This window comes from Nerophis ophidion, linkage group LG28 (genome assembly GCF_033978795.1).
Source record: "Nerophis ophidion isolate RoL-2023_Sa linkage group LG28, RoL_Noph_v1.0, whole genome shotgun sequence".
NCBI lineage: Eukaryota > Metazoa > Chordata > Actinopteri > Syngnathiformes > Syngnathidae > Nerophis > Nerophis ophidion.
In genome coordinates this window covers 12,201,247-12,218,409 of record NC_084638.1, presented here as the reverse complement: position 1 = coordinate 12,218,409, position 17,163 = coordinate 12,201,247, and the positions used below count along the sequence as shown (strand labels likewise).

Genomic DNA, 17,163 nt, shown 5'->3' with positions numbered 1-17,163 from the left:
TGACATCTGTCTGAAAAAGCCTGTAATATTGACTTTATGTGAGTTTTACCTGAATTAGGTATTTTGGAAGGGTTCACAATAACAACAATTTGGTTTTACTGGCCTCACATTGGTCACACTCAATAAGACAGTTTTTGAACCATATCTCCAAAAATACACATGCAAAATTACAAAAAAATTCCTGAAGAAATGTATATTTGTGAGTTTTACTGGGAAAAAAAACATTTTGTAAGGTTTGCAAAAACAAAAAGAAATGTTTTACCCAATTTGACAGTAATGTACTTAAAATCCTGAGATAATGCAAAAAGAGCAATAAAAATGTATTCCAACATAATTCCTAATCCAAACGTGCAATTTGTCTAAAAAAGCCTGTAATATTGAATTTATGTGAGTTTTAGCAGAATCAGGTATTTTGTATAGAATCACAAATACAAAAATTACATTTTACTGGCCTCATATTGGTCACACTCAAAATGACAGTTTTTGAAACATAACTCCAAAAATACACATGCAAAATGTCTAATAATGCCTGAAGAAATGCATCTTTGAGAGTTTTCCCGAAAAAAAAAAAACATTTGGTAAGGTTTGCAAAAACGAAATTTGATTTGTTACTCAATTTGACAGTAACGTACTTAGAATCCTGAGATAATGCGAAAAAAGCAATAAAAATGTATTCCAGCATAATTCCTAATCCAAACGTGCAAAATGTCTAAAAATGCCTGTGATATCGAATACTTGTGGGTTTTAATTGATACAGTTGTTTTTCAATGGTCTGCAAATACAAAAATGAGGTTTTACTCAATATGACTGTATACTGTAACACTCAATATGACAGTTATTTAAACATAACTCCTACACCACACATGATAAATGGCTAATAATGCCTGAAAAAATGCATCTTTTGGAGATTTACTCGAAACATATGCTTTTTTAAATCTTGCAAATGCAAAAAGTAATTTTTTACTCAATATGACTATAATGTTCTTAGAATCCTGAGATAATGCGAAAAAAGCAATAAAATTGTATTCAAACATAATTTCTAAACAACGCATGAAAAATGGCTAATAATGCCTAGAGATATGTATTTTTGTTAGTTGTCCTCGAAAAATTACCTTTTGTAAGGTTTGCAAAGACACAAGTTAGTTTTTTTATTCAATATAACAGTGTGACTGTCATACTAAATATGAAAGGTTTATAATCATAACTCCAAACCCAAACATGAAATTTGTCTAAAAATGCCTGTAATATTGAATGTATGTGAGTTTTAGCAGAATCAGGTATTTTGGAAAGAATCAAAAATACAAAAATTAGATTTTACCGGCCTCATATTGGTCACACTCAAAATGACAGTTTTTGAAACATAACTCCAAAAATACACAGGCAAAATGTCTAATAATGCCTGAAGAAATGCATCTTTGAGAGTTTTCCTGAAAAAAAAAAAAACATTTGGTGAGGTTTGCAAAAACAACATTTTATTTTTTACTCAATTTGACGGCAATGTACTTAGAATCCTGAGATAATGCGAAAAAAGCAATAAAAATGTATTCCAGGATAACGCCTAATCAAAACGTGCAAAATGTCTAAAAATGCCTGTGATATTGAATACTTGTGAGTTTTACTAGATACATTTGTTTTTCAATGGTTTGCAAATACAAGAATGAGGTTTTACTCAATATTACTGTATACTGTACCACTCAATGACAGTTTTTTAAACATAACTCCTACACCACACATGAAAAATGGCTAATAAAGCCTGAAATAATGCATCTTTGGGAGTTTTACTCGAAAAATGCTTTTTTAAATCTTGCAAATGCAAAAAGTAGTTTTTTACTCAATATGACAATAATGTTCTTAGAATCCTGAGATAATGCGAAAAAAGCAATAAAAATCTATTCAAATATAACTTCTAAACAACAAGGTTTATAATCATAACTCCAAAACCAAACATGAAATTTGTCTTAAAAAGCTTTAATATTGAATTTTATGTAAGTTTTAGCAGAATCAGGTATTTTGGAAAGGTTGACAAATACAAATATTAGATTTTACTGGCCTCATATTGATCACACTCAAAATGACAGTTTTTGAAACATAACTCCAAAAATACACATGTAAAATGTCTAATAATGCCTGAAGAAATGCATCTTTGAGAGTTTTCCTGAAAAAGGTTTATAATCATAACTCCAAAACCAAATATGAAATTTGTCTTAAAAAGCCTCTTAATATTGAATTTATGTAAGTTTTAGCAGAATCAGGTATTTTGGAAAGGTTGACAAATACAAATATTAGATTTTACTGGCCTCATATTGGTCACACTCAAAATGACAGTTTTTGAAACATAATTTCAAAAATACACATGCAAAATGTCTAAAAATGCCTGAAGAAATGCATCTTCGAGAGTTTTCCTGAAAAAAAAAAATTGGTAAGGTTTGCAAAAACAAAATTTGATTTGTTACTCAATTTGACAGTAATGTACTTAGAATCCTGAGATAATGCGAAAAAAGCAATACAAATGTATTCCAACATAATTCCTAATCCAAACGTGCAAAATGTCTAAAAATGCCTGTGATATTGAATACATGTGAGTTTTACTAGATACAGTTGTTTTTCTATGGTTTGCAATACAAAAATGAGGTTTTACTCAATATGACTGTACACTGTAACACTCAATATGACAGTTATTTAAACATAACTCCTACACCACACATGGAAAATGGCTAATAATGCCTGAAATAATGCATCTTTGGGAGTTTTACTCGAAACATATGCTTTTTTAAATCTTGCAAATGCAAAAAGTAGTTTTTTACTCAATACGACTATAATAGTCTTACAATCCTGAGATAATGCGAAAAAAGCAATAAAAATGTATTCAAACATAACTTCTAAACAACACACGCAAAATGGCTAATAATGCCCAGAGATGTTTTTTTGTTAGTTTTACTAGAAAAATGATCTTTTGTAAGGTTTGCAAAGACACAAATTAGTTTTTTTTATTCAATATAACAGTGTAACTGTCATACTAAATATGAAAGGTTTATAATCATAACTCCAAAACCAAATATGAAATTTGTCTTAAAAAGCCTTTAATATTGAATTTATGTAAGTTTTACCAGAATCAGGTATTTTGGAAAGAATCACAAATACAAATATTAGATTTTACTGGCCTCATATTGGTCACACTCAAAATTACAGTTTTTGAAACATAACTCCAAAAATACACATGCAAATAGTCTAATAATGCCTGAAGAAATGCATCTTCGAGAGTTTTCCTGAAAAAAAAAACATTTGGTAAGGTTTGCAAAAACAAAATTTGATTTGTTACTCAATTTGACAGTAATGTACTTAGAATCCTGATATAATGCGAAAAAAGCAATAAAAATGTATTCCAACATAATTCCTAATCCAAAAGTGCAAAATTTCTAAAAATGCCTGTGATATTGAATACATGTGAGTTTTACTAGATACAGTTGTTTTTCTATAGTTTGCAAATACAAAAATGAGGTATTACTCGATATGACTGTATACTGTAACACTCAATATGACAGTTATTTAAACATAACTCCTACACCACACATGAAAAATGGCTAATAATGCCTGAAATAATGCATCTTTGGGAGTTTTACTCGAAACATATGCTTTTTTAAATCTTGCAAATGCAAAAAGTAGTTTTTTACTCAATACGACTATAATAGTCTTACAATCCTGAGATAATGCGAAAAAAGCAATAAAAATGTATTCAAACATAACTTCTAAACAACACATGCAAAATGGCTAATAATGCCCAGAGATATGTTTTTTTGTTAGTTGTACTAGAAAAATGATCTTTTGTAAGGTTTGCAAAGACACAAATTAGTTGTTTTATTCAATATAACAGTGTGACTGTCAACTTAAATATGAAAGGTTTATAATCATAACTCCAAAACCAAACATGAAATTTGTCTAAAAAAACCTGTAATATTGAATTTATGTGAGTTTGACCTGAATCAGGTATTTTGGAAAGGTTCAAAAATACAAAAATCAGGTTTTACTGGCCTCATATTGGTCAAATTCAAAATGTCAGTTTATGAAACATAACTCCAAAAATACACATGCAATATGTCTAAAAATGCCTGAAGAAATGCATCTTTGAGAGTTTTCCTGAAAAAAAAAACATTTGGTACCGTTCGCAAAAACAAAAAGTAATGTTTTACTCAATTTGACAGTAATGTACTTAGAATCCTGAGATAATGCGAATAAAGCAATAAAAATGTATTCCAACATAATTCCTAATCCAAACGTGCAAAGTGTCTAAAAATGCCTGTGATATTGAATACATGTGAGTTTTACTAGATACAGTTGTTTTTCTATGGTTTGCAAATACAAAAATGAGGTACTACTCAATATGACTGTATACTGTAACACTCAATATGACAGTTATTTAAACATAACTCCTACACCACACATGGAAAATGGCTAATAATGCCTGAAATAATGCATCTTTGGGAATTTTACTCGAAACATATGCTTTTTTAAATCTCGCAAATGCAAAAAGTAGTTTTTTACCCAACATGACTATAATGTTCTTAGAATCCTGAGATAATGCGAAAAAAGCAATAAAAATGTATTCAAACATAACTTTTAAACAACACATGCAAAATGGCTAATAATGCCTAGAGATATGTATTTTTGTTAGTAGTACTAGAAAAATGATCTTTTGTAAGGTTTCTAAAGACACAAGTTAGTTTTTTTATTCAATATAACAGTGTGACTGTCAACCTAAACATGAAAGGTTTATAATCATAACTCCAAAACCAAACACGAACTTTGTCTAAAAAAGCCTGTAATATTGAATTTATGTGAGTTTGACCTGAATCAGGTATTTTGGAAAGGTTCAAAAATACAAAAATCAGGTTTTACTGGCCTCATATTGGTCAAACTCAAAATGTCAGTTTATGAAACATAACTCCAAAAATACACATGCAATATGTCTAATAATGCCTGAAGAAATGCATCTTTGAGAGTTTTCCCGAAAAAAAAACATTTGGTACCGTTTGCAAAAACAAAAAGTAATGTTTTACTCAATTTGACAGTAATGTACTTAGAATCCTGAGATAATGCGAATAAAGCAATAAAAATGTATTCCAACATAATTCCTAATCCAAACGTGAAAAGTGGAATTAGTCAATATGACTGTATACTGTAACACTCATAGTGTTACAGTATACAGTCATATAGAGTAAAACCTCATTTTTGTATTTGCAAACCATAGAAAAACATCTGTATCTAGTAAAACTCACAAATATTCAATATCACAGGCATTTCTAGACATTTTGCACGTTTGGATTAGGAATTATGTTGGAATACATTTTTATTGCTTTTTTCGCATTATCTCAGGATTCTAAGTACATTACTGTCAAATTGAGTAACAAATCAAATTTTGTTTTTGCAAACCTTACCAAATGTTTTTTTTTCAGGAAAACTCTCGAAGATGCATTTCTTCAGGCATTATTAGACATTTTGCATGTGTATTTTTGGAGTTATGTTTCAAAAACTGTCATTTTGAGTGTGACCAATATGAGGCCAGTAAAATCTAATAATTGTATTTGTGATTCTTTCCAAAATACCTGATTCTGCTAAAACTTACATAAATTCAATATTAAAGGCTTTTTAAGACAAATTTCATATTTGGTTTTGGAGTTATGATTATAAACCTTTCATATTTAGTATGACAGTTACACTGTTATGTTGAATAAAAAAACTAACTTGTGTATTTGCAAACCTTACCAAAGATCATTTTTCTACTAAAACTAACAAAAAAACATATCTCTAGGCATTATTAGCCATTTTGCATGTGTTGTTTAGAAGTTATGTTTGAATACATTTTTATTGCTTTTTTCGCATTATCTCAGGATTCCAAGAACATTATTGTCATTTTGAGTAAAACAACAATTTTTTGCATTACAAAGATTTAAAAAAGCAATCGTTTCGAGTAAAACTCCCAAAGATGCATTATTTCAGGCATTATTAGCCATTTTTCATGTGTGGTGTAGGAGTTATGTTTAAATAACTGTCATATTGAGTGTTACAGTATACAGTCATATTGAGTAAAACCTATTTTTTTTATTTGCAAACCATTGAAAAACAACTGTATCTAGTAAAACTCACAAGTATTCAATATCACAGGCATTTTTAGACATTTTGCACGTTTGGATTTAGAATTATGTTGGAATACATTGTTATTGCTTTTTTCGCATTATCTCAGGATTCTAAGTACATTACTGTCAAATTGAGTAACAAATCAAATTTTGTTTTTGCAAACCTTACCAAATGGGTTTTTTCAGGAAAACTCTCGAAGATCTATTTCTTCGGGCATTATTAGATATTTTGCATGTGTATTTTTGGAGTCATGTTTCAAAAACTGTCATTTTGAGTGTGACCAATATGAGGCCAGTAAAATATAATATTTGTATTTGTGATTCTTTCCAAAATACCTGATTTTGGTAAAACTTACATAAATTCAATATTAAAGGCTTTTTAAGACAAATTTCATATTTGGTTTTGGAGTTATGATTATAAACCTTTCATATTTAGTATGACAGTTACACTGTTATATTGAATAAAAAAACTAACTTTTGTCTTTGCAAACCTTACAAAAGATCATTTTTCTAGTACAACTAACAAAAAAACATATCTCTAGCTATTATTAGCCATTTTGCATGTGTTGTTTAGAAGTTATGTTTGAATACATTTTTATTGCTTTTTTCGCATTATCTCAGGATTCCAAGAACATTATTGTCATTTTGAGTAAAACAACAATTTTTTGCATTACAAAGATTTAAAAAAGCAATCGTTTCGAGTAAAACTCCCAAAGATGCATTATTTCAGGCATTATTAGCCATTTTTCATGTGTGGTGTAGGAGTTATGTTTAAATAACTGTCATATTGAGTGTTACAGTATACAGTCATATTGAGTAAAACCTAAATTTTGGATTTGCAAACCATAGAAAATCAACTGTATCTAGTAAAACTCACATGGATTCAATATCACAGGCATTTTTTAGACATTTTGCACGTTTGGATTAGGAATTATGTTGGAATACATTTTTATTGCTCTTTTTGCATTATCTCAGGATTTTAAGTACATTACTGTCAAATTGGGTAAAACATTTCTTTTTGTTTTTGCAAACCTTACAAAATGTTTTTTTTATCCAGTAAAACTCACAAAGATACATTTCTTCAGGCATTTTTTTTATTTTGCATGTGTATTTTTGGAGATAGGGTTCAAAAACTGTCTTATTGAGTGTGACCAATGTGAGGCCAGTAAAACCAAATTTTTGTATTCGTGAACCTTTCCAAAATACCTAATTCAGGTAAAACTCACATAAAGTCAATATTACAGGCTTTTTTAGACAGATTTCATGTTTGGTTTTGGAGTTATGTTTATTAACCTTTCATATTTAATATGACAGTTTTACTGTTATATTGAATTAAAAAACTAACTTTTATCTTTGCAAACACTGTAAAAATAAATTTGGTAAAAAAACGGTCATTTACTGGCAGCTATGGCTGCCAAACAAAAAACATAAAACTAAAGTAAAACATTGTAAACCAAATAATGATCAAAAATATTATATTTACAGAAAATTTCATGAAATGTGTTGGGGTGAAATATCGTAATTTTACAGATTTTTACTAAATTATTAAGATCAACCACCTTTAATAAAGTGACGATGCAAACAGTTCTGCAGAAAAATACCTTTATTCTAAAGAGTTTTTCCAAATTATTACGATCAACCACTTTTAGTGATGTGACAATGCTGGAGGTTCCACAGAAAAATACCATTGTTTTTTAGATTTTTTTTGAATTGTTAGGATCAGGGGTGTCTCATTGACTTTAGTGGGGGGCCAATGGATGCAGGAACTTGATGCAAAGAGGATTCACCTTGCATGAATGGCTACCCCACCCTAGCAACATACTTACCAATCCTACCATTTCACTGTGAGAATTTTACTGACCCTCATGTAGGATTGACCCAAAGTCTGGCCGGTTGACTTTTTATACGCTCATTCACCAAATCATCAGCATGCCTACTGATGAGTGTGATGTGCACAGTATTGTCATGCATGTGATAATGACTGCAAGACATACTTGGTCAACAGCCACACAGGTCACACTGCTGGTGGCTGTACAAACAACTTTAGCACTGTTACAAAATATGCACCACACTGTGAATCCACATCGAACAAGAATGATAAACACATTTCAGGAAAACATCCTCACTGTAACAAAACATAAACACAACATAACATAACAAATACCCACAAGCCCATGCAGCGCTGACTCTTCCGGGCTACACCCCTGCTACCACCCAACCCCGCGCCCCAAAACATCACCGCCCCCCTCCATGCGTTGGTTGTAAAAATAAATTTGGTAAAAAAACGGTCATTTACTGGCAGCTATGGCTGCCAAACAAAAAACATAAAACTAAAGTAAAACATTGTAAACCAAATAATGATCAAAAATATTATATTTACAGAAATTTTCATGAAATGTTTTGGGGAGAAATATCGTAATTTTACAGATTTTTACTAAATTATTAAGATCAACCACCTTTAATAAAGTGACGATGCAAACAGTTCCGGAGAAAAAAAAAAACTTTATTCTTCAGAGTTTTTCCAAATTATTACGATCAACCTTTAGTGAAGTGACAATGCTGGCGGTTCCACAGGAAAATACCATTGTTTAACAGATTTTTTCTGAATTGTTAGGATCAGGGGTGTCTCTTTGACTTTAGCAGGGGGCCACTGGATGCAGGAAATTGATACAAAGTGGGTTAACTTTGCATGAATGGCTATCCCACCCTAGCTACATACTTACCATTCCTATCATTTCACCAAAAGAATTTCACTGACCCTCATGTAGGGTTGACTCAAAGTTTGGCCGGGCGAATATGACACGTAATACCGTGGTGGGTTTTATTGAACGCTCATTCATCAAATCATCAGCGTGCCAATTGAGGCATGTGATGAGCACGGTTTTGTCGTTCATTTGAAAAGTGACTGCAAGATATACTTGGTCAACAGCCACACAGGTCACACTGACTGTGGCTGTACAAACAACTTTGACATTGTTACAAATATGCACGACACTGTGAACCCACATCGAACAAGAATGATAAACACATTTCAGGAAAACATCCTCACTGTAATAAAACATAAACACAACATAACAAATACCCAGAAGCCCATGCAGCGCTGACTCTTCCGGGCTACAATCCCGCTACCGCCCAACCCCGTGCCTCAAAACATCACCGCCCCCCTCCGTGCGTTGGTTGAGCTGGGCGGGGTTAGGTGGTGAGGGTGTATATTGTAACACATGGAATTCTAGGAATTGTTTCTGTTGTGTTAATGTTGTGTTACGGTGACGATGTTCTCCTGAAATGTGTTTGTCAGTCTTGTTTGATGTGGCTCCACAGTGTGGCGCATATTTGTTACATTGTTAAAGTCGTTTGTACGGCCACCGTCAGTGTGATTTGTAAGGCTGTTGACTGTTGATTAAGTATGTCTTGCAGTCACTCATGTATGTCATATTACAGGGAAAAAAATGTAATAGTTAGTTTGAGCATAAACCTTTTATAAGAGGCTACATATATTTTTCGCCTTGAATGTGAAAATACACATAAATATTAAAAAAATTTGATTAACCATAAAATTACATATACAACTTTTAGATTGTTAGTAAGGACAAATACTTTTATATAACAAGCTACATATTTAATTAAAGTTAATTACTGTAATTTTACATGAAATTGAAAGTAATTTGAGAAACCAGAAAATGATATGTATGATTAATTTGGTATTTTTCTGTAAAAAAATAGGAATATACATAGTTCGTCATTACTGGTATATTATTCAAAATAACAGGCGGTTTGTTTATTTACAGAAAATGTCTTGAATTCTACAGTTTTATAACCTATCTAAAAAAATTGAAAAAATACAGTAGAAATTTAGAGTAAACTAACCATAAAAATTTGATTTTTTTTTTTACAGTGAACCTTACAAAAGATCATTTTTCTAGTACAACTAACAAAAAAACATATCTCTAGCTATTATTAGCCATTTTGCATGTGTTGTTTAGAAGTTATGTTTGAATAAATTTTTTATTGCTTTTTTCGCATTATCTCAGGATTCTAAGTACATTACTGTCAAATTGAGTAACAAATCAAATTTCGTTTTTGCAAACCTTACCAAATGTTTTTTTTTTCAGGAAAACTCTCGAAGATGCATTTCTTCAGGCATTATTAGACATTTTGCATGTGTATTTTTGGAGTTATGTTTCAAAAACTGTCATTTTGAGTGTGACCAATATGAGGCCAGTAAAACCAAATTTTTGTATATGTGATTCTTTCCAAAATACCTGATTCGGGTAAAACTCACATAAATTTAATATTACAGGCTTTTTTAGACAACTTTCATGTTTGGTTTTGGAGTTATGATTATAAACCTTTCATATTTAGTATGACAGTTACACTGTTATGTTGAATAAAAAAACTAACTTGTGTCTTTGCAAACCTTACGAAAGATCATTTTTCTAGTACAACTAACAAAAATACACATTTCTACACATTATTAGCCATTTTTAATGTGTTGTTTAGAAGTTATGTGTGAATACATTTTTATTGCTTTTTTCGCATGATCTCAGGATTCTAAGACTATTATAGTCATATTGAGTAAAAAACTACTTTTTGCATTTGCAAGATTTAAAAAAGCATATGTTTCGAGTAAAACTCCCAAAGATGCATTAGTTCAGGCATTATTAGCCATTTTTCAAGTGTGGTGTAGGAGTTATGTTTAAATAACTGTCATATTGAGTGTTACAGTATACAGTCATATTGAGCAAAACCTCATTTTTGTATTTGCAAATCATAGAAAAACAACTGTTTGTAGTAAAACTCACATGTATTCAATATCACAGGCATGTTTAGACATTTTTCACGTTTTGATAAGAAATTATGTTGGAATACATTTTTATTGCTTTTTTCTTATTATCTCAGGATTCTAAGTACATTACTGTCAAATTTAGTAAAAAATGACTTTCTGTTTTTGCAAACCTTACCAAATGTTTTTTTTCCAGTAAAACTCTCAAAGATATATTTCTTCAGGCATTATTAGACATTTTGCATTTCTACTTTTGGAGTTATGTTTCAAAAACTGTCATTTTGAGTGTGACCAATATGAGGCCAGTAAAACCTAATTTTTGTATTTGTGATTCTTTCCAAAATACCTGATTCAATATTACAGGCTTTTTGTTTGACAAATTTCATGTTTGGTTTTGGAGTTATGATTATAAACCTTTCATATTTAGTAAGACAGTTACACTGTTATATTGAATAAAAAAACTAACTTGTGTCTTTGCAAACCTTACAAAAGATAATTTTTCTAGTACAACTTACAAAAATACACATCTCTAGACATTATTAGCCATTTTTAATGTGTTGTTTAGAAGTTATGTGTGAATACATTTTTATTGCTTTTTTCGCTTTATCTCAGGATTCTAAAAACATTATAGTCATATTGAGTAAAAAACTACTTTTTGCATTTACAAGATTTAAAAATAAATATGTTTCGAGTAAAACTCCCAAAGATGCATTATTTCAGGCATTATTAGCCATTTTTCAAGTGTGGTGTAGGAGTTATGTTTAAATAACTGTCATATTGAGTGTTACAGTATACAGTCATATTGAGTAAAACCTCATTTTTGTATTTGCAAACCATTGAAAAACAACTGTATCTAGTAAAACTCACATGTATTCAATATCACAGGCATTTTTAGACATTTTGCACGTTTGGATTAGGAATTATGTTGGAATACATTTTTATTGCTTTTTTCGCATTATCTCAGGATTCTAGGTACATTGCTGTCAAATTTAGTAAAAAATAACTTTCTGTTTTTGCAAACCTTACCAAATGTTTTTTTCCAGTAAAACTCTCAAAGATGCATTTCTTCAGGCATTATTAGACATTTTGCATTTCTACTTTTGGAGTTATGATTCCAAAACTGTCATTTTGAGTGTGACCAATATGAGGCCAGTAAAACCTAATTTTTGTATTTGTGATTCTTTCCAAAATACATGATTTGGGTAAAACTCACATAAATTCAATATTACAGGCTTTTTTAGACAAAGTTCATGTTTGGTTTTGGAGTTATGATTATAAACCTTTCATATTTAGGTTGACAGTCACACTGTTATATTGAATAAAAAAACTAACTTGTGTCTTTGCAAACCTTACAAAAGATCATTTTTCCAGTACAACTAACAAAAATACATATCTCTAGACATTATTAGCCATTTTTAATGTGTTGTTTAGAAGTTATGTTTGAATACATTTTTATTGCTTTTTTCGCATTATCTCAGGATTGTAAGACTATTATAGTCATATTGAGTAAAAAACTACTTTTTGTAATTGCAAGATTTAAAAAAGCATATGTTTCCAGTAAAACTCCCAAAGATGCATTATTTCAGGCATTATTAGTAATTTTTTCATATGTGGTGTAGGAGTTATGTTTAAATAACTGTCATATTGAGTGTTACAGTATACAGTCATATTGAGTAAAACCTCATTTTTGTATTTGCAAAACAGAAAAACAACTGTATCTAGTAAAACTCACATGTATTCAATATCACAGGCATTTTTAGACATTTTGCACGTTTGGATTAGGAATTAGGTTGGAATATATTTTTTTTGCTTTTTTCGCATTATCTCAGGATTCTAAGTACATTGCTGTCAAATTTAGTAAAAAATTACTTTCCGTTTTTGCAAACCTTACCAAATGTTTTTTTTCCCAGTAAAACTGTCAAAGATACATTTTTCAGGCATTATTAGACATTTTGCATTTCTACTTTTGGAGTTATGTTTCAAAAACTGTCCTTTTGAGTGTGACCAATATGAGGCCAGTAAAACCTAATTTTTGTATTTGTGATTCTTTCCAAAATACCTGATTCTGGTAAAACTCACATAAATTCAATATTACAGAGTTTTTTAGACAAATTTCATGTTTCAATCAATCAATGTTTACTTATATAGCCCTAAATCACTAGTGTCTCAAAGGGCTGCACAAACCACCACGACATTCTCGGTAGGCCCACATAAGGGCAAGGAAAACTCACACCCAGTGGGACATCGGTGACAATAATGACCCAGTGGGACGTCGGTGACAATAATGACTATGAGAACCTTAGAGAGGAGGAAAGCAATGGATGTCGAGCGGGTCTAACATGATACTGTGAAAGTTCAATCCACAATGGATCCAACACAGTCGCGAGAGTCCAGTCCAAAGCGGATCCAACACAGCAGCGAGATTCCCGTTCACAGCGGAGCCAGCAGGAAACCATCCCAAGCGGAGGCGGATCAGCAGCGCAGAGATGTCCCCAGCCGATACACAGGCAAGCAGTACATGGCCACCGGATCGGACCGGACCCCCTCCACAAGGGAGAGTGGGACATAGAAGAAAAAGAAAAGAAAGGGCAGATGAACTGGTTTTGGAGTTATGATTATAAACCTTTCATATTTAGTAAGGCAGTTACACTGTTATATTGAATAAAAAAACTAACTTGTGTCTTTGCAAACCTTACAAAGGATCATTTTTCTAGTACAACTAACAAAAATACATATCTCTAGACATTATTAGCCATTTTTAATGTGTTGTTTAGAAGTTATGTGTGAATACATTTTTATTGCTTTTTTCGCATTATCTCAGGATTCTAAGACTATTATAGTCATATTGAGTAAAAAACTACTTTTTGCATTTGCAAGATTTAAAAAAGCATATGTTTCGAGTAAAACTCCCAAGGATGCATTATTTCAGGCATTATTAGCCATTTTTCATGTGTGGTGTAGGAGTTATGTTTAAATAACTGTCATATTGAGTGTTACAGTATACAGTCATATTGAGCAATACCTCATTTTTGTATTTGCAAAACATAGAAAAACAACTGTATCTAGTAAAACTCACATGTATTCAATATCACAGGCATTTTTAGACACTTTGCACGTTTGGATTAGGAATTATGTTGGAATACATTTTTATTGCTTTTTTCGCATTATCTCAGAATTCTAGGTACATTGCTGTCAAATTTAGTAAAAAATTACTTTCTGTTTTTGCAAACTTTACCAAATGTTTTTTTTTTTCAGTAAAACTCTCAAAGATACATTTCTTCAGGCATTATTAGACATTTTGCATTCCTACTTTTGGAGTTATGTTTCAAAAACTGTCATTTTGAGTGTGACCAATATGAGGCCAGTAAAACCAAATTTTTGTATATGTGATTCTTTCCAAAATACCTGATTCTGGTAAAACTCACATAAATTCAATATTACAGACTTTGGTAGACAAATTTCATGTTTGGTTTTGGAGTTATGATTATAAACCTTTTATATTTAGTATGACAGTTACACTGTTATATTGAATAAAAGAACTAACTTGTGTCTTTGCAAACCTTACAAAAGATCATTTTTTCTAGTACAACTTACAAAAATACACATCTCTAGACATTATTAGTCATTTTTAATGTGTTGTTTAGAAGTTATGTGTGAATACATTTTATTGCTTTTTTCGCATTATCTCAGGATTCTAAGACTATTATAGTCATGTTGAGTAAAAAACATTTTTTTGCATTTTCAAGATTTAAAAAAGCATATGTTTCGAGTAAAACTCCCAGATGCATTATTTCAGGCATTATTAGCCATTTTTCATGTCTGGTGTAGGAGTTATGTTTAAATAACTGTCATGTTGAGTGTTACAGTATACAGTCATATTGAGTAAAACCTCATGGTTGTATTTGCAAACCATAGAAAAACAACTGTATCTAGTAAAACTCACATGTATTCAATATCACAGGCATTTTTAGACATTTTGCATGTTTGGATTAGAAATTATGTTGGAATATATTTGTATTGCTTTTTTCGCATTATCTCAGGATTCTAAGTACATTGCTGTCAAATTTAGTAAAAAATTACTTTCTATTTTGCAAACCTTACCAAATGTTTTTTTTCCAGTAAAACCGTCAAAGATACATTTCTTCAGGCATTATTAGACATTTTGCATTTCTACTTTTGGAGTTATGTTTCAAAAACTGTCATTGTGAGTGTGGCCAATATGAGGCCAGTAAAACCTAATTTTTGTATTTGTGATTCTTTCCAAAATACCTCATTCGGGTAAAACTCACATAAATTTAATATTACAGGCTTTTTTAGACAACTTTCATGTTTGGTTTTGGAGTTATGATTATAAACCTTTCATATTTAGTATGACAGTTACACTGTTATATTGAATAAAAAAACTAACCTGTGTCTTTGTAAACCTTACAAAAGAAAATTTTTCTAGTACAACTAACAAAAATACACATCTCTAGACATTATTAGCCATTTTTAATTTGTGTGAATAGATTTTTATTGCTTTTTTCGCATTATCTCAGGATTCTAAGACTATTATAGTCATAGTGAGTAAAAAACTACTTTTTGCATTTGCAAGATTTAAAAAAGCATATGTTTCGAGTAAAACTCCCAAGGATGCATTATTTCAGGCATTATTAGCCATTTTTCATGTGTGGTGTAAGAGTTATGTTTAAATAACGATCCGTTGTGGTGAAGAAGGAGCTGAGCCGGAAGGCAAAGCTCTCAATTTACCGTTCGATCTACGTTCCCATCCTCACCTATGGTCATGAGCTTTGGGTTATGACCAAAGGGACAAGATCAAGGGTACAAGCGGCCAAAATGAGTTTCCTCCGCCGAGGCTCTCCCTTAGAAATCGATTGAGAAGCTCTGCCATCCGAGAGGAGCTCAAAGTAAAGCCGCTGCTCCTCCACATGGATATTAGCCAGATGAGGTGGTTCGGGAATCTGGTCAGGATGCCACCCGAACGCCTCCCTAGGGAGGTGTTTAGGGCACGTCCACCGGTAGGAGGCCACGGGGAAGACCCAGGACACGTAGGTGTGGAACTTTGAGATCGGCCCCAGTGCACAAAAACATTTCAACATCTTTCCCAAGTTAATTGGGGATTCATGCACCCGCCCCCCCCCCCCCCCCCCCCCCCCCAAATCAACACCTTCACCACCGCTTAATTCCTCTGGGGTTGTGTATGGCTGAGTAGTGCTCTATAGCGGCAGCCGGCCTCCAGGGCCTCAACTCCCCCCCCCCCCCCCCCCCCGGTTTGTTGCAAGTTGGTGTCATTACATGTAACATGTTTATGTGGTGCCATGCTATGTCAGGTTTTTTCCTTGGACTCAGTCTGGACCCCTCCTGAGGGTCTAGCCTTAAACTGATATTTTTTTTTTTACTCCCCCCCTCTCCCAATGTCACCCTTTTCTTACCTTTCTAAGGAGCGCCGTAAGTGGCTGATCCATTGGCGGTCCTGTCTTGTCCCCCCTGTAACGTATGTCTGCTCTTAGCAGGACTGTGCCGAAAACGTAATTTCAGTTCTTTTCTGTCTTGTACATGTGGGAATGGACAAAATAAAGCTTGTCTTGTCAATTTGTCAATGAAAACTATGTCTCCCGGCTGGCCTGGGAACGCCTCGGGATCCCCCGGTAAAAGCTGGACGTAGCTGCTGGGGAGAGGGAAGTCTGGGGTTCGCTGCTTAGGCTGCTGCCCCCGATCACCAACCTCGGATAAGCGTAAGTAGATGGATGGTTGGATGGATGGAAGATACTGTATATCCCCTTCTAACTTCATGTGTGATCAATTGTGCTTCTTCTATTTTCAAACAAAGAAAACAATCTGAAGTTGTCGTTATTTATAAGTTACCATGCCATGAGCTTACCAGTATGACCCACTCTGGATAGTGTTGCGTTTGGACCAGATGTCCCTACGAGGTAATTTAAGTTGCTGGTCAACCCCAAGTTCTTTTGATGACACATAAGCTGATTTTAAATGAAACCCAGAACAGAATAGGTATTTTGCAATTTATTCCAAAGCTTTGGAGAGACCAACCTAAAAAACAACACATTCAATTCGCATCGCCTAATTTGGTCTGAAAACCTTCCAGAAGTTTTGTCTTTTTCAATACGCCAATCGCCACTCGCCTCATTCCTACAGCTTCAAGGTTAACACATGCACACTACTTAGCAGCCAACCATAAAGAGCACAAATGGAAAAACATTAGCTATTTTCAAATATGACTCTGGAAAA

At 32.4% G+C, this 17,163-nt stretch overlaps 1 protein-coding gene across 1 annotated transcript in view; it reads right to left on the bottom strand.

Annotated features, from left to right (window-relative positions):
- Window positions 1-16,923: 16,923 nt before the first annotated feature.
- Window positions 16,924-17,163, bottom strand: part of LOC133545600 (solute carrier family 22 member 13-like) — a 7,651-nt gene continuing 7,411 nt past the window's right edge. Inside the window, exon 5 of the mRNA XM_061891342.1 lies at window positions 16,924-17,163. This exon is cut by the window's right edge and continues 184 nt beyond it. The gene's annotated coding sequence lies outside the window, so the exon portion shown is untranslated.